Source organism: Chroicocephalus ridibundus, chromosome 4, assembly GCF_963924245.1.
Source record: "Chroicocephalus ridibundus chromosome 4, bChrRid1.1, whole genome shotgun sequence".
Classification (NCBI taxonomy): domain Eukaryota; kingdom Metazoa; phylum Chordata; class Aves; order Charadriiformes; family Laridae; genus Chroicocephalus; species Chroicocephalus ridibundus.
In genome coordinates this window covers 3,706,682-3,719,145 of record NC_086287.1, presented here as the reverse complement: position 1 = coordinate 3,719,145, position 12,464 = coordinate 3,706,682, and positions in this window count along the sequence as shown.

Genomic DNA, 12,464 nt, shown 5'->3' with positions numbered 1-12,464 from the left:
TTTAAAGCTGTTCTGCTCTTGCTCGTGTTCCCTCGGTCAGGTGCTCCCCAAAGCTTTGCTCCTGTGAGCCTGGGGGGGGCCTGCCTTGCTGTCTAAGCAAGCCCTTATTTTACAGTTTCTAATCCTGATTTTTGCTGAGAAGCTGAAGCTTGACAACGCGCTGCTGGAAATGCCAAAAAAGAAAAACCTAACACCCTTTTCCTAATTGTTCTTTAATGCTCCTATATTAACAGGAAAGCCAAAGCTTCAGAGCTCGCTGCCACGAGTCCTAAAATAGCGAGTGAGAGCCGTTGCTTTAGCAGATCGCTTAAAAACACGCGATTTGAGAAGAAAACATGCACGTACAGGTAGGCCTTCTGCCCGAGAGGGGGTGCAGGGTGAGTTTATTAAAGCTTTATGGTGCTAAAGGCAGATTTGAGGGTCTGGTGTGGGCGATGAGGGGGAGCGTGAGCAGGTGGGATGGTGCCATGCGAAGGGCGGCTGCTGCGTTAAGGCTTTTTGATGGGTTTTGGGTGAAGGCAGGTGGGGTATGGCCACAAGGGATGGGGGCTGCGGCTGCCGCTGCAACGCAAACGGGCCCCAGGGAGGTTGCCACAGCTCCCTGCAGGGCAAGAGATGAGCTGCTGGCAGGGAGGAAAAAGCTCCAAGGGAAAGGAGAAGTGTCACCCTGCGTGAACTCGCTGCATTATCTTCATAAACAGCATCGTGGAGAAAATCCTGCATCCATCTGTGTTGGACAGTGAGATCAGGAGGAACTGAGTTACTGGGAGAATAAATTAGGTGACGCTTTCAGCAATATTATTGGTATTAAGTCTTGGAAGCTTATTAATGGATTGCCTCACCTAATGGAGAAAGTTTCAGCTCCAATTTAAACTCCTAATCTCACTATCGCAGCGTGGCAAGATGTTCTATATTAGATTGATTTAGTCTCTTGTCAAGCCCATTCAGGTAGCAGCGTTACGACTGTACCATTGCTACTCTGAGACTAGATATACTCAAGTCTTAAAGTTTCAAGATCACTCTTGTTCATCGGCAGTCATCGCTCAAGTTATCCAAAACGCTGCTGGAAAACACGGCCCCAAACTATCTGCATTTACCATCAGAAGGGCTGGCTCAGCCCTCCTCGTGGGGAACTAACGCGAGCAGCCAGCAGGCCCGTTAACATCTGTTAATGAACGTCTTGCTGATTCGCTGGCTGACTTTGGGTGAGCCATTTGCTTTCCTGGCCTTGAAGTCATCATGGCGCTGCTTAATGTACATCCCCTTGTAGCTCCTACGCGCGCTGGGGCTTCAGCTGACAAAAGGCAGCAGCAGCACTGATTTTATTCGCTGTCTAATCGATGATTTTACACTTCGCAGTGTCATTCTTCTAAATTAATTATAATTCAGCACATAGTAAGAATGCTCAGTGAAGTGGGTTTATATGAAAATATTTCATAGCATTTTATAATATTTCATTTGCCTATTTCTGTAATAACTGCTAGTGACAATAGTGAGAGAAGGACATGGTTTGAAAAGCGGTTACGTGGGAGGTGGAGAAATTCTGGCAGACACGAGACACCCTTGGCCATTCTGCGTGGCCACGTTGGCGGGACAGAAACTGCAGCTGCCTTAAATCCCCGACTGGTGGCTGTCGATAGAGCGGAGGGAGAGTTTCATGTCATACAAACTGATGGTATTTCCCTACGTGCGTACATTAGTCCCACTTGGCGCCTGAGCATCTTCTCATGTTAATTGTAGGTAGCTAATTGCCTTCTTTTTCACTCACTGAATAAATTGCCTGAATTAGCTCAGCCTTTCCTGCCAGTTTGGCAGCAACTTTGCTCTCACGGAAGAAGAGCTCTTGGCCAACGCCGGCACCAGCCAGCGTCTCTCTTATGACCTTGGCATTACCCTACCCACCGAGCGGGTGGCGCAGAGGCCAGCTGAGCAAGGAGAGTGATGAAGATCCCTCTGCGACACAGGGTGAGCATCTAAAGGCATCTGAAGATCCTGGCAGAGCCTTACCATTGCATTCCTCGGATGCATTTTATCAAACCTCTCCTTAAGCTGCTGCTTTATTTTTAGTCTGCACAGATGGCAGGCTTAAGAGGATGGTGAAGAATGCGCCTGCATCCAATTTATTTTATATAAAGCCTTGAAGCCGTGGAGTATTTTGCAAGGTTTTTGTGTGCGATGGGCCATTACCAACCTGTTAATTTTGCCTAGATTTTCAATAGCGAGAATCAAGCTAACTGGTTTTTGACTGTTAACCAAGGAAGGGGAGTGGGAGGCCGGGGAAATTACAAAGTGAAGCGCAGGGAAGTTCCTCTGAAGTGGTTTGGCTTAGATAAAAGGTACACCAGCAAAATTTCCTATTGTGTGCAGCGTGCGAGGCCTCTGCAGTTTTTCCTGAACTTGGAAGGTCGACTGTCACAATCATCTCAGCATATTCTCATTTTTAAGTCCCTTTTCAATCAAGTAGAGCAAATGCTAGTTACCAAGGATATTTATCTGAAGCACCCACTTTCAGATGAGCGCTTTTGCAAATGCAGAACTGCAGCCACCTCTGATTTTCTGCGAGACTTCAGCCTATAACAGGAGCTTTCAAAGTGCAGCCCACGGATGTTAAATACACAACCAGCGAGTCGAATCCTTGTAGTATGAAGTTCAAGAGCTGCTGCCATCTCCTGTAGTTAGTATTCACCTCCCTGCAGGCTTGCTACGTTATACTGGGACGTGGAGCCTTCAAGATTCGGGCTGCGATAATGTAGGCACGTTATTGCGTGCTTGTCCGTATCAAAGTATCAACAGGGTGCTAATGAGGTGGCGCTTAATTTTTTTGCTAAATTTGAAGAAGCTTCCTCAAATTCTCCTCACGTCGAGCGCGCTGCTTCTACCGTGATTTACGGGCGCTGCTGTAAAGTTAGTTGGCGAAAGGGAAATTGATATATTAGTCCATGGAAAGAGGAAAAGAAGAAAAATCGATCTTGACAGTGCAACGCTAAGTGTACAGAGTACTGCCTTGGATGGCTTCCAAAAAGGGAATTTGAATTGATCAAAATAGCTTTCCTTGACACATTTGTCCCAGAATCTGGGGAGCTCGGACAGAAAAGGGAAGATGCATCTTCGACTGCGGCAAGGGAACCTTGAGAGGAGGTGCCTGGTGCTCTAGTACAGCTCGCTGCAAAAATCAGAGTTTAATGGCCATTTTCTAAATTGGCCAAAATTAATTTAACAGTTACTGTTATTTAATTAGCCAAAAAAAATTTAGCTGTTTCAGCTGTTTCCATTATCTAAGCCCACTGAAAATGAGAAGCGGGGGCTGTGCCCACCGGGACGAGGAGTTGATGGTCACCTTTTGCATTCGAGCTGGCTGTTTGCACGGCAGCCATCCGTCCATGCGCTCACCTGAAGAGAGCGAGACGGTGGCACTTCAGAGTTAAAGATCCCGCCGCGTTAGCCTTCAGACGAGGCGCGGTGCCCGTCTGCTCCATAAAGGCTCCGAAGAGCGGAAAATCCCGCAGCTGTGCGGTTCGATGCCTTCACCTCCTCTCTTTCTGCAGGGGAAGGAGGATGGCCAAATCGCAACCGAAGAGCCAAAAGGACATTGCTGGCGTCCTTGTCCTCCTCCGAGCTCAGCTGAGAGCCCAGGGGGTGGCTACACCAGTTCTGGCTGAGCATAAGCTTCTAGCAGGATTCCCACCGTAAAAGCGAAGATGATCCTCAGAGCTGGGCTCACGCAACTTCCCAGGTCGGTTTTTTTGGTGTCAAATTCCAGATTTTTGCGTTCTAGACGTTTGAGGCGGTGCAGCGTACTGCCAAAACACAAGATGTCAGAGATACTGAAAATTAGAAGCTGAACAAGGTTAATGAGTTACCTAGACGGCAAGCTCCACGGCAAGAGAGAGAGTCCTAAGGGAAGAATAAACTTCAGGCAAAGGCCAAGTCAGGAGCTGGGGCATCACTAAGAACAGGATTCAGTTGATTTTCTTTTCAAAAGCGTGTAAGCCTATGCCTACAAAAACTTGAGAGAAATCATGCAATTTGCTTTCTTGTCCGTTTTGGCAATGTCAGGTAAAGAGCTTTATAGTTTTTATTAATAGCCATTTTCCTCACGGTTTTGAGCCTAGTAAAGCTGTCACTGAAGAATTATTAGAACTTTTTAACTGGATAAGGAAATCTTTTGTTTCAGTAGATCCGTGACTGGAGAGCAGGCCAGGAAGCAGGCAAATGCAGGAGCTCGTGCTGGAGGCGCTGAGGCAGGAGTAGGCGCGATGCCAGCATCCACCCTGTGCCCATCATTCCTCTGCACGGAAAAGCTTTAAAAATTACATTCTTCGGTGCATTAATGCTCAAAATCTTTATGCTCAGGGGATGACACTAACCTAAAAGGAGTCCGTGGTAATTTTATAGCCCCATGGAGTAACTGATTCGTGTGTAAGTTCAGCATAAATTACTGCATGAACAAATTACTCCACAGCCCCTGGCTTGTTTGGTGGCATCGGAGCTACTGTGCTACGCGGAGCGGGGCTGTGTTCCATGGCCTCTGGCAACGCGTCCTTTGCCGGCCGAGAGTACGGGCAGAGCGTTGCCTGCACTCGCAGAATGGTTTCTCGTGTTAACAGCCTCCAGCGCGTCAAACTTGGAAAGCAAAATAGTTCTTGGACTGTGCATAAAACGTCGCCTGGGTGCGAGAGCGTAAGGTAAGGCCTAAACTCCATCAAAAGCAATTCATTTGCCTTAGAGCAAACTTCTCACACTGAGGCTTTTCCTTTCATTCTCGGTGCTGCCTGGTCCCGCGTGCCTGATGTCCCCTGACGTGACATTTTTGCCAGTGAGGGTGTGCAGGGCTCCACCCTGGGATTTGGTGCCTCCTCCCTTTCCCCAGCGTGGAGGCACCTCCTCTGGCTGCTGCTGCGGGGGCACCTGCTGAACCTGCGCGCCCTGGCCCTCCTTGGCTATCAGGGAGGGACCATCTCAGCTCCTGGCACTGCTGCTGTGGCTGGGCACTTAAAGTACATAAATTTACTTGTTTGACTTGTTTTCTTCTGCAACTAGTTGGGCTTCTCCAGATGCTCAGTCGCATCTGCTCACACAGGGCAGAAATACTGCTGGTAAGTGCAGATGCAGTCACAGCTGTTTGGGTTGCATTTCTTTCGCCAGTTGTCGTCCTCCTGGTTGTCCCACTGTGATCTGAAGATCTCCAGTTGACAAGCACAGTCCTCTGTGCCCCGCTTCGTGTGCCGGTGTCCTCTTGCAGTAGCTGGAGTTCCTATTTCACATCTCCGACTTTCGGTAGAGGAGAGCGATGGTGGGAATGGTTTAACGTTTGAGCTTCGTTTGCCCTTTCTGCAATCTTTTCGCAGAAACCATCCTTTCTGCGCACTCCGGGCCGTGGCTGTGCTGCAGTGTCCTTCCTTGGCAACATAAACCCAGGATATGAGCGCGATTTCGATGCTGGCAGCCAGCAGGGCGCAATACAAACCCCTGGGTAGCGCCCTAACAGCGCCATGTCCCTATTTTAGGATGGGTAAACCATTGCTGGACAATATCAGTGTGAGAGAAGAGTCAGGCGAACCAATTCTACCCCCAACTGTCCAAATAGTTTTGTTTTTTCATACACACTTTTGGCCAACCTTGTAGTTGGTGTCCCTGTTAGAGAACGTTTTGGATCGTATTTAGAGCTACAGGCATCTATGACAAGTAGTTGCTGTAACAGTGGAAGTGATGTCACGTTGATTGTTTTAAGGAAGGTCCGCTGTCTAGCATTTAATGTAAAAGATCTTAAATTGAAGGTCTGGGTTTTCTGGAGTAAAGCCGGCAGTGCACGTGCCTGGCACACGCTTTCTCTGCGAGCAGCGCGTACAACAAACTAAGCTTTAGGGCAGGTCAGAGGAAGTACAAAGACATTCTTAAAATCACGTTAGGTGTTTCGTTGAATCTCGGGCAGGAATCGACATTCGCTGAAGCTTTGGAAGAAAGGGACTGCGCACTGCGGGATCCAGAGCCGAGGAGCACCTCCTTGTCTCACGGGTAGGTTCGTCCTCTCCACAACCATTACTACAGATCCCGCTTTCATGGCAGAGACCAAGAAGAGCCAAGTTACCCTCTCCTATTAAAACAAAGGTAAGCTCTTTTGTATGCAAAACCAGCTGCTGTTCCCTTGCTGCCATGCTGAGGAACAGCAGGAGAGAGTAGTTCTGTCCTCAGGCGACGTTTCCCAGGTCTGCTGGCCACCTTCTCCTCAAGCGCGATGGTCCATGCCCTAGCTCACCCGCTTACTAACTTTCTTCAGCAATGTACATTCATTTAACCTACGTGGTACTAGATATTACATTTTTACCACTTCTAACATTATTATTAATGCTGCTATTAGTCAAATGTAGGTGTCAAACAGCCCCGGACACCGGCCCACGCACAGCCCAGCCTGATCAGCATTAGTAGCTTTATACTTGACTTCGAGATCAACTATTCTTCCCAGGCACACCGAGCACTATTACCTTTTCTGGTAAAATATAAACTACTGCATGTATCATCTTACCCTGAATTCGTCTATTTATGCCAGCTAGAAAAAAAAATAATCCTAATTAACTAAGCCTCTCAGGTCTCTGGCTCCCTTGTGTTTGCACAACAGTGCAAGAAACCTTAATGTGGTCAACAGAGCACTGATAAAAATTAAGGCCATCAAAATCATTCTTAATGTACCAATATAAGAACTCGAGTACAGTCTGGTAGTATTCCAAGTTTACAATAATATTCCTCTACTAAATACTGGGTGTTATTTCTATTGCAATCTGGAAACAAATTCTCCAGTGAGCTCACTCTACCCGAGTCTACAGCTTTTAAAATGGCATTACTGCTAATTTGCACTCGAATAACCTTTTCCTTCTGTCAACCTTAGACGTTAGTTTTGGCCTTTGGCCTTTCTAGCTGAAAACGACAAACAAATTCAAATGTTCTTACACCGAGGTTTTAAGTGTCCGTATTATAAAGAAAAGGCTATTTATGTTGAAGGGCTCTGAACGTATTAGAAATGGTTGATTAAATCCTGCCCTTTATTAGCAAGGCTGCATAAACCTTGTTGTTCTAACGCTTGTCTCTGATTTTAATGGTTAGGTGTATATGTCAGTACAAATACCCACCCTTTCCCAATTCAGATCCCCGAAATATAAGTTGGAGCTGTACTTTAGGTGATCCTGTGCTTTAGGCAATCCTGCTCTAGCAGGGGAGTTGGACTAGATGATCTCTAGAGGTCCCTTCCAACTCTGAAGATTCCGTGATTCCGTGATCTCTGAAAGCTGTTCTTCATAGGATTTGTTATTGTGGTCAACTAGGTGGGACTTTCCCTATCTGATGGGACATCCTCCAGTTAGAGAGTTTCCTTCCTCTGTTATTTAATGGTGGGGAAAAAAAATAAGGCAATCAGTATGTTTTGCTAAAAAATAAGCTTTCAGGGCTTATGAAAATTGCTACAAGTTTTCTGCTGTCTTTGCATACAAGCTAAACAAACCCCCCAACCCCGGTTATTTGCCCTGATAACTTCTAGTCTGAGGTGAAGGAGGAGGATATGACCTCGCACCAGACAGCTTGGAGGAAGAGCAGAAAAAAAACCAATCAAACAAAAGGATTCAAGCAAAATAGAGTGACATTAAAAATCCTTACCCTGAAAGAGCACAAGGAAAGGCTGAGACTTCCAGCCCCAGAGCTCTGACCCCAGTTCTTCCCGGTGGAGAGGTGAGAACCATCCCACTCATGGTCCTTCTCTCTTACGAGCCCCGTGGCTAAAGCACATGACCAGGCAATAAACAGTCAATCGATAGCGGGGGAGGTTGTAAATGCCTCTGGATGGTGGTCAGGTGTCTTTGTTTGTCATAATTTATGTTCTCGTTAGCAGGATGCTGGTAAAGGAATTTGTGGTGGACCAGGCCTGACCCGATGCCTGGTGACGTCCATCACTTTGAATTTCAGTAATTTTCACCTAACCTGAAATACATCTTGCAGAGAGACTGGCTTGCTCAGGGGCTTTAACGCAATAGAGGAAGAAGCCCGTGTGTCTACCTGGGGTAACTGTGCCCATGCAGCCCGATGCTGGGGCGCCGGCACAGCCTCCCGCGGGTCCCCTTCCCTTCCCTTCCCTGGGTGGTGGGGGTTAGAAACATAGAATGGTTTGGGTTGGAAGGGACCTTAGAGATCACCCAGTGCCACCCCCTGCCCTGGGCAGGGACACCTCCCACCAGACCAGGTTGCTCCAAGCCCCATCCAGCCTGGCCTTGAACCCCTCCAGGGATGGGGATGTCAGTGCGCCCTCAGTCCGTCCCAGTAAGGTGGGAGCACCCTGTTACAGAGGGATTTAGAAGAGTGGAGTCACGGCCACGGAATCATCTAAAGAAAAAAAAAATCTGCCAAGAAGAACTGAAATTTGTTTCTCTTTAATTCAGGTAACACAAAACCTGGTGTTCACTTTCCTGGCTTTTATTTTTTACAGGGATCTATGATATGATGTCAGCTGTGATGTAATACACAGAAGAACACCCAGCGACAGTGGACAGGGGGTGAGTGACGCCAACATCAATCCGATGGGCTTTAGTTGTTTTAGTTCTTTCTTTTTAAAAAAAAAAGAACAGAACAACTGATGAAAACAAACAAAACCGGAAGGTGAGGAATGACTGGTACGGCCCTTACTCACAGCAGCATCGGGGCCGGATGCTTAGTGCCTGAGTTGTGGAACCTCGAATTAATCCCTAATGAGTTGCAGCTCAAACACCTACTTCTGTGCTCCCTGGAGGATGTGGCAGGATTTTCTCTCTCCTGAACAAACCATTGCCCCTGCCCTGAAACTTATTAACGACCCTTCTCCTCTGAAATGTATTAACGCTGCAGCCTGGTGTTAGGTTTTGCATCCCTTAGATGCGTATCTTGGGTTTTCACAGAATCACGGAATGTGTTGGAAGGGAAGGGACCTTTAAAGGTCGTCTAGTCCAACCCCCTGCACCAAGCAGGTTCTGCCTCTCTCAGATGCGTATCCTAGGCTTTGCTTCTCTGCTCCAGTGCTTCACCTAGTGCTTCAGTATTAATCTAATTATTATTTTTGAATGTAAAATATAAAATGCATAAAGGTGTCGCGATTTACGACAGCTGGGCTTCCCCGTTGCCAAGCCCTTGTGTCCCACCCTGCTCTCCGAGGAAGGGGGCTCGTCCCGTGAGCCTTTGCAGCCTCTCCTGGGCCAAGCGATTTGAAATCCTGCTGCACACGGAAGGCGCCCCCCCCCTCACCGTGCAGTGCAAATGCCTCAGTCATAGAATCAGAATGGTTTGGGTTGGAAGGGAGCTTGAAGACCATCTAGTGCCACCCCCTGCCCTGGGCAGGGACACCTCCCACCAGCCCAGGCTGCTCCAAGCCCCGTCCAACCTGGCCTTGGGAGGGTCAACCTCCCCACTCCAGCTGGGAAACAGCGGTTTAGAGCCTCCATCCGTCGTCCCAACTAAGGGGGCTTGCCCCTGGGGTAGGCTGGGTTCCCACCACCCTCTTCTTCCCAGCCCAGCCCGTGGCTTGGGCAGAACAGTTTGCACAGAAGACGCCGTGAGAAATACACAGGGGGCAGCTCCTGAATTCATGAACTGTCAGTGCCTGGGACTGTGAACTCCCCCACTATTCCTTGTAGGAGACTACACCGCAGCCCCACTCTTCTCCCCGTTAGGATTTTCTTCCAGTCTGAATTTATTCATCGCCAATCGGTAACACGTTCTTCTAGCACCAACGTTCCTTGTCGTTACATCCCTCTCCTGGCTGTTCACCCACTCAAGTGAGTGGGAAAAGCAGACATCTCATTTCAGCCTTCTATTTGCTCGGTTAAACAGAGCGAGTCATTTCAAAACCCGCTGTAAGCCCCCACTCACAGCATCTCGCGAGCAGCTGGTTCCCACACCTCTCCCCATTGTACCCGCTGCAGATGAGCTCCTGCGAACACCCTCCAGCCCACTCGCCTTAACAGGGCCTTAGTTCTTGTTGAAAATGCCTGGCCTTTTTCAGGGCTGCGTACTGTGCACGTCTCGATAAAGACAAAGTTTTCTCTTCCTTTCTGTCACCTCCAAGAGCTCAGTCCCATGGATTCACGGTGAGATTTTTTTTTTTTTCTGCTCGGTGCATTTTGTACAAGCGAATTTTCCTTGTTTCCATCGCACTGGTCTTTCAAGTGAAAAATATATGCTGTGTTGATCTTCCCTGCGAATAAACCAGCCTTGTCATCAGCACAAACAGTCAATGCACACACTATTAGGTCCAGGATTAGTGACTTTTCTTTAACGGGCTGAAGATTGCCCAAGTGTTCCAACGCAGAACGAGAACACCCCGTTGAGTGAGGACGTGTGCGGGAACGGGAGAACAAAAGGCAAGGCGTGGAAATGATCCGCTTTGAATACACACGGCGTGTGAAGAATTTCTCCCTGAAAGAAAACTTCTTTTCTAAAAATTGCAAAGTATCTTCTGGGAGCCACCTACCCTCGTTTCAGATCTTCTCCATAATGCAGAAAATTAGCATTATGAGAGATTCAAATCACCTCAGGTGAAATGTACAGCATGTAACCTGTGACTGGGTCACGCTAAAGTCTTACAGGTGAATGAAAGAGCCCTACAGAATGTTGCACATGGTAAAACCAACGTCCACCGGTTTGTAAAGAAAGAAAATCGCTGAGACAGAGCAACTGGAGAGCAGGGCATCCAGCGTGGCTTGAAGCAAAAATGACGTTCTTATCACAATAGTATTTTTTTTTCACAATTAGGCACAGAGCTCAAATCTGACTATGTCCAGATATAAAAGAAGTTATTTTTGTTCATTTTCCAACACTGAGTGTGGACCATTAAGTAAATGAGACTTCTAGCTCTGTCTCAGCCACCCTTCTGCCTGTTCTCCTCTGATGAGACACTCAGAGCTCTCCCCTTGGCTCACCACCGCACACCCTAAAAGGTCTGAGATCAGCTTCGAACGAGCCCTCAAGATGCACCGACCAGGTCAAAGCGAAATGGCAAATGAATGACATGGTCACAATAGTTTTCCTCCCCGAGTATTTTCTGGGGGGCGGGCTGGGTAGGGGGCTGGGTAGGGAGCACCCGCGTGACAGCTCACAACGGTCTTTATGGCCAACGGAGCGCCCATGGAAGGAGCTGTGGGTGCTGTACATATAGAATCACAGAATGCGTTGGGTTGGAAGGGACCTCTAAAGGCCATCTAGTCCAACCCCCCTGCAATGAGCAGGGACATCTTCAACTAGATCAGGTTGCTCAGAGCCTCATCCAGCCTGGCCTTGAATGTCTCCAGGGATGGGGCCTCCACCCCCTCTCTGGGCAACCTGGGCCAGCGTCTCACCACCCTCAGTGTAAAGAGGGTGGTGGTAAAGACCATTCATGGTAAAGAACTTCTTCCTAATGTCTAATCTAAACCCGCCCTGCTCTAGTTTAAACCATTGTCCCTCGTCCTATGGCTCCGTGCCCTTGCCAACAGCCCCCGCAAACACTGTGCTAATGAGGCGCCGCTTCCCCCAGGATTCGCCTGGAAGAGGCACATCCTTAAGGAGCAGGAACCTTCAGAAGGCTGGGCAGCAGAGAGGTTACCTCCTCTCCCCCAAACCTCAGTGTCAGCTATTCCAAGGCTTCCTTTTCCTGAAGTTAAAAGAAATCGTTTTAAATTGCTTTTAAGTATATAAGGAAGCTAGAATATTGGAGACAATTAGAAAATGCAAAGATATCAGTGGAAAATAACCCATTAAAACATGAATTACATTTTTGAGATTTCTGTATATTGTATTCTCTTCAGGTTTTTTTTTTTTTTCAAAGCAAAAAGGTACATGGCAACATTTATTCCAGTACATTTTTAAGCACATGCAACACCGGTGTCCTATTTGTACATCGATTTCTAAAGCTGTCCGAGAACCTTTACATGAAAAGCATACACGAACTCACACACACGTGCACGGAATTCCTTCTAGCATTAGTCCTGAGGAAAAACAACTTAAATTTTACTTGAGACCCCCAAGGCCAGTTCTGCAAGTACAGGTGGTGAGTAACCCAGCAGCTCTCCTCAGCCAACTCCCAGCCCAAGGCCCCGGCGCTCCGCTGCAGCCTGGGGCTGAGACCGCTGCTGGGCCTCACATCCCAACGGCTGGAACGGCTCAAAACAGTCCAAGCTTTGCAGCGCTGGAGACAAAAAAAACTATATTCTCATTAAAAACACACGCTTGATGCAGATGAAGGATCATATGGAGATGCTGACACTCGAAACACAAAAATTGAGAGAACATAACCACATATAAAGTAGAAAACGCATTGCAGTTCGTTAAAGATTTCTCCTTCGGTGTATAATTTGCGTAATTATGCAGTCAGCCTTTTTTTCCTCTGACAAATATTCAGGCCAACTTACAATAATAAAAAAAAAAAAAAGCTGCTAAAATGACTTCTTGTAGAAAGGACGACAACTGTTTAGAATAAA